Here is a 20189-nt window from a genome sequence, read left to right as displayed (position 1 = left end):
TGAGTGAGAAGGAATGGGGGTGGTTATTATGAGAAATTGGCTCACATAATTATGGAGGCGGAAAGCCCTAGGATCTGCCATCTGCAGGCTGAAGCCCCAGGCAAGCCAGTGGTGTAGTTCGGTCCGAGTCTGGCGGCCTGAGAACAGGGAGCTGGTGGGGACAGCCCCAGTCTGAGGTCCAGAGAAGATGAGATTAAACCAGATGTCCACCTCAAGCTGTGAGGATCTGAAAAGGGACAAATACCTCCTTCTTGCTCCTTCTGTCCTATTTAAGCCCCAGCAGAGCGCAATCTCCATCTACTTGACTGACTCCACTGATCCAAATGCTAATCTCACCCAAAGACACCCTCACAATAGGCCCAGTACACGCAGGAAAAATGCTTAATCAGGGCCCCTGGTGATCCGGTCAAGCCAACACAAAGTTACCCATCACAAGCGGGGACAAGACTCCGTTGGGGTCCCCCCCTTTCATGACCCTGACATTGATGGTGGCCTGGTTCCATTCTCAGCCCACACTCAGTGCTTTTCCTTCTAATAAAAGCATTGCGGCACTGTTTTCATTACCCACCTGAGTGAGTGGTTTGCCCCTGAGGTTGCACATGAGAACCACGGGGCTTTTGAAAACCCCAGAGCTGTGGCCACACCCCTGATCACCTCTGATAAGGCCATCTGACCTAGCCTGTATTTATCTGGGCATTTACTACGTGCCAGGTGCTATGCCAGGTGCTTTATTCCCATCAGCCACTCATTGCACCCCCTATAGAGTGACAGCCCTTCCCATTTTACAGAGGAGGAAACTGAGCCTTAGGCTAGCTGTCTGGTCAAGGTCACTCAGTGCCAGGACCAAGACTCAGGCATCTGATTGCAGAGACCCCACTCCTCACTCTGCCCTGGCTCTTCTTGGAGAACTGACCTCTTTAATCATGCTGGGGTTGCAGGAGTATACACAACACATATAATCCCTGCCCACGTGGAAGCTGCAATCTGGGGGCGAGTGCAGTGGGGGGATTTCTGAGCATGTGTGCTTTGCTTAGGTTCACCCAGTTGTTTGTATGACAATCCTAAAAGGTAAAGGCATGATCATCCCCATTTGACACTCTGAGGCAGGGCTCAGAGAGGTCAAGTAACCTTGCCTAGGGTCACACAGCTGGGTCTAGCAAGACCTGGGAGGGGCAGGCGAAGAGCCCACCTGTGGTGTCTGGGTGACAGGTGAAGGTGTGGGTTTGAGTACTCAGGCTCTTTCAAACCACCCTGACTCCCTGCCCCTTCCAGAGCTGGAGCCCACCGAATCGCACCAGTGGAGGGCTAGTGTCTTCTTGCCGTAGTCTGGAATTCCTAGAGGCAGTTTCCCTGCCCCCAGCTGGCTGTGTGGCTTTGAGCTCTCCGAGTCATCATGCCGCCCTCCTGGCAGGGTCAGTGTGATGGTCAAATCAGACAGACCATGGAAGGGTGGTAGCAGTCAGGGGTGCCAACACGTATCAGTCAGTTCTCCCAAACCTCAGGTGAGGTCGGTGGGAGGTGAGGTCGTAGGAGATCCACACCCCCCACTGTGAGAACCATTATCCGACAGAGGGCACGCTAACAAGTGGCCCCAGGCCCAGAGATGCAGCCCTTCTGGACTCAGCATTGATTTTCCCAAGTCTGTGGCCCCCTGAGTACTGTCCAGTGGGGCTCAAGGGGGGCAGAGGACTTTCCAACACGAGTGCAATATTCACCTTGGCCACAGGAGGGCAGCATGCGCCCGTGCAACGCCCAGCTCCTGGGAAAGTGATTCTGGGGCAAGGAGTGCTTACTGCTTCTCCCAGGGGAAAGGGGAGCTGAGCTCATGCACAGAAATTGGGGACAGCCCTCCACCCATGCCCACCCACTCAACTCTGTCCAATGTTCTTCCTCCCTACCCTCCTGCTTCACAGATATCACCAAGTCCTCTGTGAGGTAAGTGTTTAGTTTAAGATTTATATTAATATATAATTATTATATATTTATATATTTAATATTTATATTTAGTTTAAGATTCTATTCTGTTTGTATGTTAAAAAAAAGATTTATAGACACAAGGTAGATACTCTATCATCACATTCCATTCAGCCATTTTTCACTGAAAACCTGCTTCATGCTACTCTTCCAGGTGCTGGGAATTCAGCAGTCACAACCTAGGCAAAGATCTCTGTTCTCACTGAGCTCACAGTCTAATGCAAGTTATTAGCTGCCTCCCCTCCACATAACATCTTATTATGAAATTTTTCAAACATGCAGAAAAGTTGGAAGAACTGTCCAGTGAACACCCACAGACCCACCACCTTTATTGCATATCTATCCATTTATTTCTTCCTCTATTCATCCATCCTATTTTTTTGAGCAGTTCAAAATAAGTTGTAAACCTTTTTCTGCTGCAAAGCATGACTTGAGTTCACACTCTTTTAAAGGTAAAATCGATACATAGTAAAATGGACAGACCTTAAGTGAACCAATGCATGAGTGATGACAAGTGCACACACTCATGCACCCAAATCTAATCAGGGCAGAAACCATTATTTGCTGCCTTTTATTAGTTCTGCAACCCTGGGCTGCTTATTTAACCTTTCTGATTTATTTTCCTCAGTTGTTGTTGTTTTTTCTTAAAGAATTAACTTGTTGGGCTTCCCTGGTGGCTCAGTGGTAAAGAATCCATCTGCCAATGCAGGAGACACAGGTTCGATCCCTGATCTGGGAAGATCCTGCAGGCTGTGGGGCAACCAAGCCCATTTGCCACAACTATTGAGCCTGTGCTGTGGAGCCCAGGAACCACAACTGCAGAAGCTCAAGCACCCTAGAGCCTGGGCTCCACATCAAGAGCAGCCACCGCAATGAGAAACCAGCACAGTGCACTGAAGAGTAGCCCCTTCTCACCGCAACGAGAGGAATTTTCACCGCCCAGCAGTGAAGACCCAGCACAGCCAAAAAGAAACAAAATGACATCAAGAAAGAATTAACTTGTTGAGAGCATGAAATGAAATGATAATATGAGAGTCCCTGGACCACGATAAACGCACAGTTACACAGCCAGCCTGCCTGGCATGGGATCCACTCTCTTCTGGCTGTGTGACTTTGGGCAAGTCACTTAACTTCTCTGAGCCTCTACTTCCTCCCCTGAAGTAAGTCATAAAGCTAGCCTTTCAGCAACGATCTGAACCCTAGGTGAACAGCAGAATCACCCGAGGAGCTGTTAAACATAACCCACATGTCCCAAGTATTTGGAAATGTACAAGTATACATTCAGAAGGAGAATGACCAGAGCCAGGAGAACTGACTTCAGGTGACTCTTCTGCAGACGTGGCCCAACCTTGGGTAAGAAGTAGGGAAGGTCTCTGGGCCTCAGCTTTTTCACCCTTAGAATGGCTGTGTCATGGGCTCCCTGTGAAGCACAGACGAGCTAGTGGATATGAGAGGAGGCTGGGAGCTGTAATGCATTCCACACCTATGCTGCTGTGTGTTCAGTCGCTCAGTCATGTCCGACTCTTTGCGACCCCATGGACTGTAGCCCATCAGGCTCCTCTGTCCATGGGACTTCCAAGCAAGAATACTGGAGTGGGTTGCCATTTCCTTCTTCAGGGGATCATCCCGACCCAGGGATCAAACTTCGTGTCTCTTGCATCTCCTGCATTGGCAGACGGATTCTTTACCACTGAGCCACCCGGGAAGATTCTACACCTATGAGATATAATTATTTAGGAACACTGGGAGTCAGAAAGGATCTTCCAGATCTAGTTTGACAGAATCAACTGTTTTAAAGAAGGGGAACCAAGGCATAGAGAAGAATCAAACTATTTTTTTTATTACATCTGAGTAAATTCAATCTCGTCCAGATGATACCTCAGACGCCAGGGGGTGCAGTGACTCCAAAAGTTCACCTCCTCCCTTCCTCAGGCAGTCTTTCCTAGGAGACATTAGTCTCTTTTCTCTGTTGTCTGCTTTACACAGTTAGGGACTTACAAAAACTCCCATGTTTTCCATTGTGTTCAGTTCAGTCGCTCAGTCATGTCAGATTCTTTGTGACCCTGTGGACTGCAGCACACCAGGCTTCCCTGTCCATCACCAACTCCATCAGAGCTTGCTCAAACTCATGTCCATCAAATCGGTGATGCCATCCAACCATCTCATCCTCTGTCATCCCCTTCTCCTCCTGCCTTCAATCTTTCCCAGCATCAGAGTCTTTTCAAATGAGTCAGTTCTTCCCATCAAGTGGCCAAAGTATTGGAGCTCCAGCTTCAACATCAGTCTTTCCAATGAATACTCAGGACTGATTTCCTTTAGGACTGACTGGTTTGATCTCTTTGCTGTCCAAGGGACTCTCAAGAGCCTTCTCCAACACCACAGTTCAAAAGCATCAATTTTTCGGTGCTCAGCTTTCTTTATAGTCCAACTCTCACATCCATACATGACTACTGGAAAAATCATAGCTTTGATTAGATGGACCTTTGTTGGCAAAGTAATGTCTCTGCTCTTTAATATGCTGTCTAGGTTGGTCATAGCTTTTCTTCCAAGAAACAAGCATCTTTTAATTTCATGGCTGCAATCACGGTCTGCAGTGATTTTGGGGGCCCACAGAAAATAAAGTCTCTCACTGTTTCCATTGTTTCTCCATCTATTTGCCATGGAATAACGGGACCAGATGCCATTCCATGGTATAGAAACAGAGAAGTGAAATATGTGGCCCATGGACCTTCAATAGCCACTCCTGTGCCCCAAAGAGATATGAATAGCTGATCACTGAACTTCTCTCCACCGAGTCCACAGCTGCCTTAGACATACATCCATCCATACTGTATTGGAGTTGACATCACCAGATAATCAGCATTGACAGCTGAAATGAAACCTCTTTGCTCTTTTTTCTGATATGAAGTTTCATAAGCCAGACATGCTCCCCTGGGCATGGCACAGAATGAAAACGTCACACACCAGTGCCTGAAGACAGTGAGAGCTTGATAAGCACTTGTCACTTCACCTGGCAGCTAACACAGGTATTTGTTACTGCAAAGGTGGCAATTTCTGGGACACAGCCAGATCAAGAAAAGTTGGGGTGAGATTGTGTCTGGAGAGCTCCTGGTATCCAGTAGAGAAGGGGGTTGAAGAGCTCCTGGTATCCAGTAGAAAAGGGGGTTGAGGGCTTGACCATGCCAACTGGCAGGATCAAGGCAGGTGTGTCTGGGGAAGTACCGACCTGCAGGTGATGGGGAAGAAGGCAAGGCTGGAAGATGGGGTGGGGGCAGTGAGACAGTCCCATCCAGGTGAATGCAGGCAGCAAGGGAAAAGTGCCTGTGGGGGTCCCAGCAGGTGAGACAGAGATACCTGAGAGCAGGTGATGGGCACGGATCCAGGCAGTTTGCAGTCAGTTGGTACTCACTGTGTTGGGCCATAGAAAAGGCTAAGCACCAAAGAATTGATGCTTTCAAATTGTGATGCCGTGAGAAGACTCTTGAGACTCCCTTGGACAGCAAGGAGATCAAACCAGTCAATCCTAAAGGAAATCAACCCTGAATACTCATTGGACTGATGCTGAAGCTGAAGCTCCAATACTTTGGCCACCTGATGTGAAGAGCCAACTCAACTGGAAAAGACCCTGATGCTGGGAAAGACTGAGGGCAGGAGAAGAGGGGGCAGAGGATGAGATGGTTGGATGGCATCACCAACTCAATGGACATGAGTTTGAGCAAACTCCAGGAGACAGTGGAGGACAGGGGAGCCTGGTGTGCTGCAGTCCATGGGGTTGCAAAGAGTCAGACACGACTGAGGGACTGAACAACTCACTGAGTGTGGAGGTGTGGAGGAGAGCCAAAGAAGAACAGGAGAGAGTGGGACACCCAGCCCAGGCTTGGCCCCAAGAATGAGGCTTCCCTCAGTTCAGCTAAATGAGCACGCAAAGTCAGGAGGCTGGGTCATACATGCCCGCACCCGGGATCAGCAGTCGCTGGGGGCTGTGAACCCACCCCTCAGCTGCCCTCGCTGCTCTCAAGCTGCCTCGGCCACCAGCCTGGGGAACTTCCCCTAGCAGCCCCCTCCGGCCTGCAGAGCTGCCCAAACATCGCCCGCCTCTCCGTCAGCAGCTGTCAGAGCACATTTGCCATCATAGCGTCATCCGCGATCCAGGAAGCCCAGGAGGCCGGGTGCTTCAGGGAATGGCCAGATTTAGTGATGCCTCAGATCTCTGGATGACTTCAGTGGACTCGTGTCCTGGCTAAAACAGGGGAAGCTGGGATTCAGTGGGCTTCCGGGGGAAAGGGGAAGAACAATATACTCAAATGCCACCGCCTTGGTCGCAGTGGGCCTTCCAAACACATCCTGAATGGAGTAAGAGCTGAGATCCCTCCATTCTGGTCCTCCATTCCGTGATTGCTGTGTGCTGCATTGGTGTGGAAATCGGTTCAGGCACGTCTGATTCTTTGTGACCCCATAGACTGTAGCCCACCAGGCTCCTTTAATCATGAATTTCTTCAGGCAAGAACACTGGAGTGGGTTACAATTCCCCTCTCCAGGGGATCTTGCTGACCCAGGGATCAAACGCGTGTCTCCTGTATCGCAGGCAGATTCTTTACCATATGAGCCCCAAGGGTGGCCTCCGCATCTCTGAAATGAAGACAGCTGTACTTGCCCTGATGAATGGGGCAGAAAACGAGTCTCAGGTGTGAGCCAGCTGTTTAGCGAGCACAGAGGGATGGACTAGGCACAACGAAGCTGTTCTCCTGGGTGTCGGCTCTGCTCGGTAGTGGCTCCCTGATCACCGTGCGAGAAGGGTCTGAAGCTGAGGCCAAGCTGGACCAGAAAGCATGCCGTGACGGCTTAGTTGTATCTACCATGGTGTGAGACAGAAGGGCACCCCCTCCACGCAGTCTTCATGCATGTGCGTGCTCAGTCACTTCAGTCATGTCTGACTCTTTGTGACCCATGGACTGTAGCCCACCAGGCTCCTCTGTCCATGGGATTTCCCAGGCGAGAATATTGGAGTGGGTTGCCATTTCTTTCTCCAGGGGATCTTCCCAACCCAGGGATCAAATCCATGTCTCCTGGGTCTCCTGCATTGCAGGCAGAGTCTTTACCACTGAGCCACTGGGCAAGCCCCCCTATGCTATCTACTTGCTATTTTTGTCCTAAATAGCTGTAAGATATTATTGGCATTTCTTTTTTAGGCCACTGCCAAAACCAGTCTGAGAAGAGGCCAATACGCAGAATTCACAATTCAGAGTCAGTCCACGGGCCCCCTCCTGGGCAGTGACTGGGGAGAAAAGGGCCCTGCTACCCTGAGTCATATCACATGGATATCCAGCCCTCACTCCTGCCTCATTTCCAGCTACATCCCTTCTTCATTCTAGTTTTAAAAAATGTTCAGCTACTGTCTATCACACCACATACTTTCAGGCCTCAAAACTTGTCCTTTTGCCTGAAATGCTCTTTCCTTCCTTGCCTGGCAAACTCCTGTGCACCCTTCAAAACCCAATGTCCATGACAGTTCTTCTGGGAGGTCTCGTTGTTTGATAACCTCTCCCCCAGGAAGAAGAAATACTCTAGGACAGAACCAATCTCGCTCTTTCTGCTGTGTTAGAACGAGACTGGAGAGGCCAGGCGTCCCTGGCCCACACGCAGCAGGGGTCTGCACCATTACCTCCACCCCACTCACCCAAGACCGGCCATGTGTTAGCTTGCAGAACTCAACACAGGCTCTCTCCTGACCGTGTACAAGCCCTGGCCTCGCATTTGGCTTGGCCCATGCTCTCCCAGACACCACGGAGCAAGGCCGTGCCGGGGAGCCACGGGATGCCGTGTCTCTGTGTGCCGGGGGTGTGCGGGGACGGAGGGGCAGTGGTCACGGACGAGCCAACCAGGAGCTCCGAAGGCCGCCCGTTGCCATGGAAGCGGGGCCCCGTGGGCCAGCCAGGCCCGGGCTGGTCAGTGAATGAATAAACGTGGCCCATTTTTCTGCCTTTGTTAGGAGCCTCCCTGGGGCTTCCTGCTGTCAGCCCCAGCTGTGGGGAAGGCGGAATTTGCCTGATATCGCCGGGCCTCCGCCTGGCAGCGCTGAGCCCAGCCCGGGGTGCCCCACGCCAAGATTCATGCCCAGCTAACAAGCCCCACTTTGTTCCTGTGGGAAAGTCCAGCCCCTCAGGAAAGAGCCCTCTCTCCGGCCGGCCCCTGGTCTGGGGACTCAGCGAGCCAAACAAAGCTCCATCCGCTGGCGGTGATTCACAGGCCCCAGTGTCCACCTCCGTGCCCGGCAAGGCCAGCAGATCTGCTCGGAGAGGCAGAACTCCGGTGCATCCCTTTCCTGCTTCTCCAGGAGGCTGAGGTGGGAGCCACTTATTCCCAGACCTGGTCCCAGGTCTCCCACACCCACCTCCGCCTCTGGTTTCCAAGGGAGGGCTGTGTGACAGGCAGGTGGGCCTGGATCGGGGGCAGCAGGAGTAGAGCTCAGCTGGTGCACATGAGGGGCGCAGGGGTCGGGGGACGGGTTTGGCCTGGCCCCTCACCCCCTCCTCAAGCTGAGGTTCGGTGGACTTGCAGTCTCCCCTCCCCTGCCCCAGGGCTGTGTGGGGTCCTGACCCAACCGCCTTCCACACAGTGGCCTTGGCCTCATCATGTTACCTCACCAGCCTCAAGACAAGGACGCTGATTCTGGCTGCCTCCCAGAATGTCACTGATAGAGGCTGTGATTAAGGAGCAGCTGATGCTCCTTTGCCAGGCTCTCTGTGAAGGGCACCCATGGGCTATCTCATTGCAGTGTTTCTCGAGGTGAGAACTCACCAGCCCAGACGTCCGTGGGGAATAGCGGGCAGGTAAATGAAAGAGTGCAGAGTCCAGGGAGGGGAAGCAGGAGCTCCAGGAACCGGAGGTCCTTGCGGATCCCTGCACCACCTACCTAGTCCATCCCCAATGACTTACAGCCAACAGCTGTTACCATGTGGGGATGTGGGTTCAGCCTGGTTAGGTCTTCTGATGGTCCTTAGAGGAGGTTGGAAAGGTGCATTTTGATGAGAAATCCCAGGAGGCGCAGGGGGAAAGAATCTGCCTGCCAATGGAGGAGACTCAAGAGAAGCAGGTTCAATCCCTGGGTTGGGATCGAACCCAGTATTCTTGCCTGGAGAATCCCCATAGACAGAGGAGCCTGGCAGGTTACAGTCTATGGGGTCACAAAGAGTCAGACATGACTGAGCATGCATACACGCATGCATCTCAATTTGTGAAAATGCAACACTAAACAATATGTTATTTACATTGAGAGTAAAACTATGACTAAAGGATGAGATGATACACACAAAATTCATCACAGTGGTGACCTCTTGGAGGTTGCTGGGGAGTGAGGATCCAGGGGTGCAGCAGTCTTGGGGTTGGTCTATTTCCAAAGCTAGAAGGTCGGTGCATAGACGCTTATTATATGACTCTTTAAACAAGCATCATATACTTTGGAATGCACAACGCAGACTCCACAACAGACAGTTTTAAAACTACCTGTTCGAGCTAAGTCGTTTCAGTCTTGTCCGGCTCCGTGCAGCCTCAAGGCCTGTAGCCTGACAGATTCCTCTGTCCATGGATTCTCCAGGCAAGAATGCTGGAGTGGGTTGCCACTTCCTCCTCCAGGGGATCTTCCCCACCCAGGGATCGAACCCGCGTTTCTTATGTCTCCTGCATTGGCAGGCGGGTTCTTTACCACTAGCACCACCTGGGAAACCCTAAAACTATCTGGAGACCAGATAAAACCTACTTGGAGGCTACATCCGGTCCTCAGGCCTCCTGTTTGTGACACCTGCCCCGTGGCTCAGGTAACATTATCCCCATTTCACAGATGAGGAAACTTCAACCCTGAGGGTTGAAGCCACTTGTTTAGGGTCTTACAGCTCCCACTGACTGTGTGGTTTGGGTGCTCCCAGAAGCACAGCCTGAGCCAAGGGTTTCTGAGCAAGTGGTTTTTGGGAGGTGAGGCCCAGTAACACAGCTAGGGAGCAGGAAGACAGACAGCGAAGGAAGCCAATGGAAGGTGTCTCATTAAACAAGGGACCCCCATGGGCAACTGGAGCTGTCCTGCCAAGAACCCCAGGGAGACAGCATAAAACACTTATCCCCAAGCTCTCCAGCCTGAGGGATGAGGGAGCTGGGTTATTTATGAGTGCTTAGTCGCTCAGTCATGTCTGACTCTTTTCCACCCCATGGACTGTAGTCCACCAGGCTCTGCTCTCCATGGGATTCTCGAGATAAGAATACTGGAGTGGGTTGCCATTCCCTTCTCCAGGGGATCTTCCCGACCCAGGGACTGAACACGGGTCTCCTTCTTGCATCGCAGGTGGATTCTTTACCATCTGTTGTTGTTGCTCAGTAGCTAAGTCACAAAGGACCCCATGGACTACAGCACACCAGGCTTCCCTGTCCTTCACTATCTCTCAGAGTTTACTCAAACTCATGTCCATCGAGTCAGTGATGCCATCCAACCATCTCATCCTCTGTCGTCCCCTTCTCCTCCTGTCCTCAATCTTTCCCAGCATCAGAGTCTTTTCCAATGAGTTGGCTCTTCCCATCAGGTGGCCAAAGTATTGGAGCTTCAGCTTTAGTATCAGTCCTTCCAATGTTCAGGGTTGGTTTCCTTTAGGATGGACTGGTTGGATCTCCTTGCAGTCCAAGGGACTCTCAAGAGTCTTCTCCAACACCACAGTTCAAAAGCACCAATTCTTCAGTGCTCAGCTTCTTTATGGTCCAGCTCTCACATCCATACATGACTGGAAAGATGGTATCGTCTGGTACTTATACCCCCTTCCTATCAGCACTGGTTCAGGGCTGTTCTTGGTGTAAGTTCTGCTGTTGCTGAGGAGGCATGGCTCTGGGGCACAAGAGTGTCCTCAAGAAAGGGACACAGGGCTGGCAGGTGGAAGTCAGGCAGGTGCGTGCTAAAGAGGTCAGGGCGGGGGCCTGGAGCAGGACTCTGATGACAGCACTGGGACACTCTCGTGGCTGAGCATCCTATACTACAATGTCATCGCCTGCTCACATTCACTTGCTGAGTAGCTCCCTACCCTATAGCTACTGAACATGAACTTGAGGGGAGGGGAGAAAAGATAGGCAGATGTGTTTTTAAGATGATCCCATGTAATCCTTGTGCATTAACATCTTGGCTGGGGTGGCTCTTTATGTCCTAGCCTGCCATTCACACTCAGCTCCCATCCCTGCCTTCCTGCTCCAGCCCCCTAGGCTACGGCCCCCTAGGCCCCCTCAACCTGCCCAATTATCTCTCCAAGAAACAGCCAGCCCAGGAAATGCGATGCTTGCAGAAAAGTTCATGTGCAGCAATTTCAGACTTTGAGGATTTAAGAAACTGCCCAAATTGAGGGTTTCTGAAATTACTCCACTTATCTCTTCTTGGCCTTACGACTGCTTTTTATAAATTGAGATGATGGAAAACTTTCTCTCTTCCAAAGAGAGGCATAAAGGGAACCAATTCCATTCTGCAACCCAAAACAGAGGCCTTAATTTTCTATTTCCTCTGGAGCCACAGTAAAGCTGTTAATCTTTAAACCTGCACTGATGTTCTCATGTGGACGTCAAAGGAATCTGAAAGCTCATCCTGCCTCCTTGGAGCTTATCTGAATTTAGCCCTGAAAACAGACGTGGCAACCAAAGCCTTGAGTTCACTAGGGGTCCTTGGAGACTGGAGGTGTCTCTGCACTGTGTTGTCAACATTAATTGAGCAAGAACTGTGAGCCAGGCATGGTGCTGGGTCATGGCAGTGCCCGGGTGAGTGAACAGCAGCCCTGACTTGGGGACCTCAGCACAGTGGGTGGAGAATCAGATGGAGCAGCAGATCACGGGCTCACCATACGGTGCATGTGATGCCTGATGGGGTGATGTCTGAGAGGCAAGGGCATGACCTTGACCCTGGAGCCCTGGCACCATGAGGATACTACCCTCACCTAGGGTGAGTCCAGGTTGAGCATTATGCAGAATCCACCCATCGCAGTTTCTACACTCACTCCTTTCTCCCTCTTTCCAGACACATTTTTAAGATCACTGATGGGAGGAGATCAGTCCTGAGTGTTCATTGGAAGGACTGATGTTGAAGCTGAAACTCCAATACTTTGGCCACCTGATGTGAAGAGCTGACTCATTTGAAAAGACCCTGATGCTGGGAAAGATTGAGGGCAGGAGAAGGGGATGACAGAGGATGAGATGGTTGGATGGCATCATCGACTCAATGGACATGGGTTTGGGTGGACTCTGGGAGTTGGTGATGGACAGGGAGGCCTGGCGTGCTGCGGTTCATGGGGTCGCAAAGAGTCAGACACGACTGAGCAACTGAACTGAACTGATAAGAGGAATCTGAGCACAAAATGCTTCAGAGCCTTGAGCCTGCTTTTCCACTGGCTGTCCAACGTTTCTGGCACTGTGAGGATAGCACCTCAGTTGGGCACTGAGGCATCTTTAACACCATCCTATTCTACCAGAGCACACAGTGTTCTATCGCTCAGGCCTGACCAGCTCTTTCTGATCCCACGGACTGCAGCCCACCAGGCTCCTCTGTCCATGGATGTCCCAGGCAAGAGTACTGAAGTGGGTTGCCATTTCCTCCTCCAGGGGATCTTCCTGACCCAGGGGTCAAACCTGCATCTCTTATGTCTCCTGCATTGGCAGGCAGGTTCTTTACCACCGAGGCACCTGGGAAGCCCTTCTACCAGAGCAGGGCTCAGCCAAACGGGCATTCAAACCAGTCAGGCATTCAGTCAAAATCATCCCCTGGAGATGACAGCTCATCCTTCCTGCCAGAGAGGAGTGCCAAGGTGACATCATTCAAGAGAAGAAGAATGTCTCTTTAAGGGGGCTGCTGAGTTCTCCTTATACACTTCCACACAAGCTTATTTATTCTATGGGGCCAAGGGGTCCGTGGACACTAGTGCTCCATGCCCTTCAGCAAAAGGCTCATGATCCAATAAGTCTGAGAACTTACAGGGGTCTCAGCAGGATGGACTGGGATGGACTGAAAGACATCAGTGACATCACTGAAGAGTCCAATGTTTCCTTAAAGGCAAAGACCATAGAAATAGACTGGTTTCATTTGGAGTTCAGAGATGAATCTGGGGCTATTCCGGCACATGTCTGGTGGGGACTCCAGGATCCCTGTACTTCTAAGTTCCTCCCAGAGAAACCAGGTCACCTGTGCTACCAATTATATAGTAGAAGCTTTCCGTCAGCACTGCAATGTTAGATCACCAGTTTCTTTGGGGTAGGTATATTCCTCTTATCTGTCTGAACCATCCTGAGCATTCTGGCTTGAGCTTGTCTGCTTAGTAGATAAAAGAAACTGCTACAAATCAGTTGGCTGCTAGATCAAGCTTGTGCAAGGTCAATTCCCAAATTTATCATCTGCCTAGAAGTGAGCTGCCATTAGAATCCACGGCTGCCAGGGGAGTGTTAAGAAGCACGCTCATGGAATCTTACCCCCAAGAGATGCTTAGGCCATGGGTCTAGTGTGTGGCCTGCACATTAAGGTTTCTTTCAAAGCTTCCCAGATAATTCCAGTGTGAAGCCAAAGTCAGGAACACCGGCCTAGAGGAACCAGGCAGTAGGCCCAGTTGATTCTCTCCTTCTTCAAAGGCAACAATTCACATTCTATTAAAGATTCTGAGAGCCACTGTCTTAAAGACCCCTCTTCAACCCAATGCTTCCCAAACTTACTTAACCACAGAACCTTACGTCTCCCAGCACTTACTGACATTGGAAAAATAGCATTCCCAGAACACACTTAGGATGTGCCAGCAACAAAGTATTCTACCGGGGGAAAGGGTTCATGGGGTGCTGGGAATAAATGGCCAGCACCTTTATTGAAGACAGAAGATCATTCTGAACTTTGCCTATGATGAAAGGTTGAATAATGGACCAAAATATTTGGTGTCTCTACATTGACCTCTGGCTTGGCCATGAGCTCTATCCTGGCCAATGAAACATGAGAGGAAGAGATGCATGTCCTTTGTCAGCAGGAGGTTTAAGAGTCATTGCCTGGAGTCACTGAGTTCTCTCTTTCCCTTTTGCTGTGAAAGGGAAAGTGTAAGTGGCTCAGTCACGTCCGACTCTTTGCAACTCCCCGGGCCATTGTCCACCAGGTTCCTCTGTGCATGGAATTCTCCAGGCAAGAACACTGGAGTACACAGCCATCCCCTTCTCCAGGGGACCTTTCCAACCCAGGGGTTGAACTCTGGCCTCCTACATTGCAGGTAGATTCTTTACCACTAGTGCCACCTGGAGAAAGCAATATTTCAGACACGGATGCTCTGTCAGCCTGGGTCGTATAGTGAAAGAGACATGACACAGACCCACAGCCAATCCCCAGTGGACAAGTAGCTTGAGCAAGACATAAATCTTGGTGGTTGTAGCCACTTAGGTCTTGGGGTTACTTGTTACCAAGCATAACTTAACTTATGCTGACTGATGAACTTATGGAAATGGTGCTGGTAACATGCTTGTTCTTGCCATAAATTCCTGAAAAATTAGGCTGGGTATTCAGATCTTTGCTTTACTTGAATTTTTACTCTCATGCATGTATTTCATTAAAAAAAAAAACTGATTTTAAAGTGTTTTAAATTTTACCCTCATATTGACCTTTGTAGATGGACTCTTTCTCCTGCTCAGGCTGGCAGGGTCAACTGGAATCTTTTTAAGGACATTTTTTTTGCTCAGGCAAGACAACAAAATGCCTTTCCTGGAGGAGATACCTAACCTTTTAAAAATATCCTTTTGGAGCTCAAATGTGCAGAAGGGAAATGCTCATGGGGACATGGCTTTAAAATCAGTGGATGCTATTTTTGGTCTCTGCCCAACATACATAGGACCTGGGTCACCCGCCTGGAGGGGAAACAGCTCAGTCGACATGTCAAGGCAATAACTTCCACAAGACCTTTCAGTTTCCTCCTTTAGGGACAATTAGGCAGTGGAGAGTGACGTATACCCACCCTCTGGAAAGATGTCCAAGAGCAGCATAGCGCTCGTCCTTTCACTGGTCCACTTAAATCAGCTGGAGTCCCCTACATTGGATCCCGCATGTGAACATCACTCACTCACCACCGTGGTGCCTGTAATCCCACCAAGGAAGCTTTGTTCCTTCTAGCCTCCGGCCCTGGCCTGTGATGGAGCCAGAGTGGGACACTGAGCCTGCTGTCTCATGAACAGAGATGTGCAAAGGGTATCTGGTTAGAGGATCTAAAGGGTAGATTGTGAGCTAGAGGAGTTACCTGGAGCTGTCCCTTCCAGAACCAGGCAAGACTGAGGCTAAGATAGGAATAAGCCTGACACCACAGACCTGGTCAGGGCTGAGCGCTGAGCATGGCTGGTATTCAGCTGGTATCAACTGGGGCACCCAAACCCTCTGCTACAACATGGGAATCGTGTCCTCATGTCACTAGCTGCTGTCCTTGAGTGCTGAAGCTCTAACAGTGGGATCTCAGGCACAGTGACCAGTGGTAAGAAGGACCCAGCCACTCTGTAAGGTCTGCCTCTGCAACCCTTCCCTCCATCTATTGGCCAAGGGGAGTGGAGCCTCTTGGGCAGAAGATACCCTGAAAGTGATTTGGCTTCTACCAGCTGAACAGAAGGCCCATAGGAAGGGAACATAGGTGGTGGACACCAAAAAGTAAAGAGGGGGCAGAGAGGGAGGCAGAGTAGGGAGGGGGCCCGAGACAAGGCTCTCTAGCTTCTATGTGCAGAGGAGCACATTGTACTCTGAAGGGGAAGTGGCAGCATCAGGCCGGGAAGAGAATGTCTCTTGAATGCTTGTACTCAGTGGGTTTCCATCAAGATCAGAGCTCCTGATGTACTCAGGATGAAATGTCTGGGAGAGAGGCAGGGAGCCTTCTAAAGTCCTAAAAACCTAAAGAGTATCCAACATATATAAAGAGTTCCCACAAATCAATAAAATGATAGCTAGCCCACTAGACATTATTAAAAGACTTAAATAGGCGGTGTACAAAGAGAATGTCCACAACATCCCTGATGGTACAGTGGATAAGAATCTGCCTGCCAATGCCAGGTTTGATCCCTGGTTTGGGAAGACGCCACATGCGGGGAAGTTCCACAGAGTAACTAAGCCTGTGCAACACAATTACTGAGTCCATGCTCTAGGGCCTGTGAGCCACAACTGCCGAGCCTGCATGCTGCAGTTACTGAAGACCACGCACCATACAGCCCGTGCTCCACAACAGGAGAAGCCGGTGTCCCACAACAGAGAGTAGCCCCACTCACTGCAACTAGAGAAAGCCCATGTGCAGCAATGAAGACCCAGCACAGCCAAAAATAAGTACATTTTTAAAAAGGGTAATATCCAAATGCCCAACAGGTGTATATATTAGGACGAATGACCTCATTACTGATCAGAGAAAGGAAAATTAACACCACAATGAGGTACCTCTGCACACTCACCATGATGACTAAAGTGTGGGTGTTTGCCAGGATGGGCTGACCATGTTGGAAGTGTACAGATGGATCTCACCAACACAACACTGGAGGAAAGAAGCCAGACACCGGCACCACACACTCTAAGAGTCTGTTCTTATCAAGTTCCAAAGCCAGACTCAGGAGAGTGTATTGGGAAGGACATGAGGGGGGCTTCTGGGATGGTGGTTCTTGTTCTAGAAGCTTCTTAACTTGGTGCTGGTTTCATGGATGTCATCAGCTAGTGAAATTCATGGAGCTAATCATGTGCAATTTGTGTGTCTTTCTGCATGTCTATAAGACTTCAGTCAAAATATCTTTAAGAAAGTATTTCTGTGTTCATTCCCTCCATTAATTCACCTATGTCTGAGGACAGAAAAAACACTAAGAGATACCTATTTCCTGAAAACTAGTTACCTGACTACACTCCCGTCCCTTTAGGCAACAGTGACAGAACAACCACGTCTAGCTAAAATATTCCTCTCCAAAAAGACTGCTCGGTCTGCAGAATCTCTGTGTGGATGGGTGAGAGGGCTCTGCAAGTAATGAGAACCCACAGTGTTTGAGGAACTTTCACCCATGGGGTCTCATGTCACACTCCCAACAACCCATGAAGGAGAGAGGATGACCCACATTTTAACAGATAAGGAAGCCAAGGCTCAGAGAGGGTGGATGGCATTCACAGGGCCACATGGTCACGTGCCAGACTGGGATGGGAGCCCTCAGATATCTGGCTCTGAGTCTAGCCCTACTCTATCCCAGGTCACAGCTGCCTGTTCACATTAGAGCAAAAGTTCTAAAACTTGAAAGGAAATTCTAAATCAAACACCATCTTTCATTAATTATAGACCGTTTCCCTTCCAGCCATCTATTCCTGTTGAATGCACACAAACACACATGCAGCCATGATCAAAGCAGTCTGGGGTCCCTGGGGGCCCAGGGACTGGGGGCCCCTGGAGTCCCCGGGTTGTTGGGGTGGGTCATGGGGAAAGGCAGACCAGGGCCGTGTCCACACGGTCTAAGGGCAGCTGTGGCTTTTTCCTCTAGGACAGCACAGACCGCCTGCCCAGGGACCTCATACAACCTGCAGAGCAACTCTATGGATGCCAAGTCCAGACAAAACTGGAGGGCAGGGCTCTGTCCCACCTGGAGAAAGCGGGGAAGGGTTTTCTGAGACTGAGTGGTGGAGGGGCAGGATGCCGTGGATCAGGCACCAACTCCAGCCTCCCAAAGGTCGGGGGGCTTCAAGCTAGTGAAGTGGTACCTCTGTTTCCTCTTACCTTCTCCAGGTACTTAGGACCCCACACCCCTCTCTCCTCTGATCCTCACAAAGAGGCCCAACCACTGGTGTGAGACCTTGGCCAAGTCTCCATCTCACTTTAAGCCTCCACCTGGTCATTTAGAAAACGGAAAATCTGGACAATACGAATCTCATAGTCCCTTTCAGTTTTCACGTCTGTGCATGTCTCAGACCTCAGTGAAAGCAAAACACACAGGCCCCGAACCCTGAAGATTCAAGATGGCAACCAGGTTCTTGTGGAGCTGGAACTGCTGTGAGTTGCAACATGATCCCTGAGCACCTTCGCTAGTGCCTGTTGACCTCTAAGACCACGGGCCCCAGACATGACTTGAACCCGTACTTTTAATCAGCTCCCAGAGAACTTGCCATGAGTAGAGGTGTGTGAAACATTGGGCCTCAGTTAAGACAACTGCTGCTGGCCTAAGCTCCCCTAATTGGCACCCACGTCAAGCGACCTAACTGTGCCTCGGTTTCCCAATCATACTGTGGAAATAGTGGACGTTCACTAGAGTTCCTGGAGTGGCACGGCAGGGTGCCAGACCCCGGATCCCCATCAGAGAGAATTCTAGGCTGTATCTCCTGGATGAGGCAGGGTCGGGGCAGCAAGCCCAGACTCACCTCATAAATCAAGAGCCAGGAAACGCTGAGCAGAGCCCTTGCCTCCATATATACCACACATTAGATGCTTCACTGGTGCCCCACAAGGGAGCTTTGTGAGGTGCGGGCCCCTGGGAAGAGGGGCAGGCAATTAACATAAATAAAACCGAGGGCCAGCTCTCGCCTAGGGTCCTCCAGCTCTTCAAGAAACCTCCTCACACGGGGGCTGGAAACACAGCTTTTTTTTTTTTTTAATTGGAGGGGGGGCATTTGGCTCTGAGTTTGAGGGCACACAAAAGGCTCTCAAAAAAGAGACAGAAATCTATTACCCGCCTGGCCAGAAATAGCCCTGTTGGAGGCTGGGCTGAGGCCAGGAGCTGAGAAGCCATCCCAGGGGCCCTGGGGAGGCCTCTGAGAGGGGACCAGGGGAGTCACTCGCTGGGTCCCTGGGGGGCTGCCAGCTGCAGGGACGGGCTTGAGGGTACATTTCCCCTCTGGAAAACTCAAACAGTGGACATGCTCTCGGGCTCCCCACCAACCAGGGGTCCAGCTGAAGAAGGACTCAGGGCACCTCTAAGGAATGTTAACCCTGGGGCATCAGTTTTCAGGGGTGAAGCTATGTCCTGTGGAAGCGCCAGGCCTGGGGTGGGGGAAGTCGCTCTGGTGAGGCTGAATACGCAGCCTGTGCCTCCTGCCCTAGAGTGGGCACCTCTGTCCACTTTATCTGCAGTGGGGCAGTGCTTCACCCCATATAGTCAAAGGCTCAGTCTAGGTGGCAAGAGGCCCTGGCCAAGTTTATTTGGTAAGATTAACAAAGATGGTGCCCATTCTGGAGGTAATTTCTCTGTGGCAGGCACTGGAGGCCACTTGGCTTACTGGTAAATAAATAGCTTTAGAGTCAGAGCTGGCAGTTCCTAGCTGTGTGACCTTGGTCACGTCACCTCACCTCCCTGTGCTAGGGTTTCTCCAGCTTCGAGACACGGTTAATGTGACTGCCCTGAGGATTCAATAAGACCATGTAAGTAAAAAGGGACAGTACCCAGCTGTAAAAAGGACAGTGAGTTCTTATTAGAGTAGAGGTTCTCTGTGTTATCTTTTTAGGTTCTTTACAACATGGAGATACGATTATGTACTGGTTAGCACAATGTCAGCTGCTGTAACAAATAAACCCCCATGATTCAGTAGCTTAACAAATATTTTTACTCACATGCTCCAATGCTGGTGATTCTAGTTGGCAGGCAGCTTCGCTTCACATGGTGATTCAGGGGCCCAGGCTTAGCATTCTGCATCTAGGAGGAAGTTGAAAGAGATGATGGAGAAGATACAGCTGCTTCTTAACCACCCTGGGTCTGGAAGTGACACACATCCCTTCTATTCACATTCTGTTAGTGAGAACCCATCACCTCAGTGCAGGGAGCACTGGGATGAAAAATGCCATCCCAGGCCTGGGCGGCCCCTCCAGCTCTGTTGCAGAAGGGGGTATACAAATCAGAGGACAGTTAACCTTCTCTGCCACCTGTCATTCGAGTCTAAAATTGCTGAATCTCAGAGAGATGGACTTGCTCAAGCAGAGAAGTTTATACATGGTGGTGCTGAGACCTGAGGTCAGTTCTGTCTGCCTCATAAACTCTTCCTTCCACTGTGCAGTCCAGCCTCTGCCTGGGGCATCGCATCTCCTCTTGGCTGAGGAAAAGGGCTGGGACTTGACTCTGAAATTGTGGCTGCACCTGCCACATGCTCTGAGCAGACTCAAGGGTCTTCGTGGATGCTGGAAAAGGCTGCTATTGTAATCAGTGGAGCAGAATGGAGGGAAACCAGACTATGAGCAATGTTTGAGGTCCCAGCAGGCAAGATGCTAAATGGG

At 50.5% G+C, this 20189-nt stretch overlaps 1 long non-coding RNA gene across 1 annotated transcript in view; it reads right to left on the bottom strand.

Annotated features, from left to right (window-relative positions):
• The window catches only part of LOC139033771 (uncharacterized), a 97496-nt gene that overhangs the window by 31823 nt on the left and 45484 nt on the right, over positions 1 to 20189 (bottom strand). The window contains exon 2 of the long non-coding RNA XR_011486242.1: positions 19533 to 19614. This is a non-coding gene — a long non-coding RNA (uncharacterized lncRNA). The remainder of the gene's footprint in view (positions 1 to 19532; positions 19615 to 20189) is intronic.

This window comes from Odocoileus virginianus, unplaced genomic scaffold (assembly GCF_023699985.2).
Source record: "Odocoileus virginianus isolate 20LAN1187 ecotype Illinois unplaced genomic scaffold, Ovbor_1.2 Unplaced_Contig_2, whole genome shotgun sequence".
Taxonomy (NCBI): Eukaryota; Metazoa; Chordata; class Mammalia; order Artiodactyla; family Cervidae; genus Odocoileus; species Odocoileus virginianus.
The sequence above is the reverse complement of the archived record's forward strand: the minus strand, read 5'-3'. Positions and strand labels throughout refer to the sequence as shown.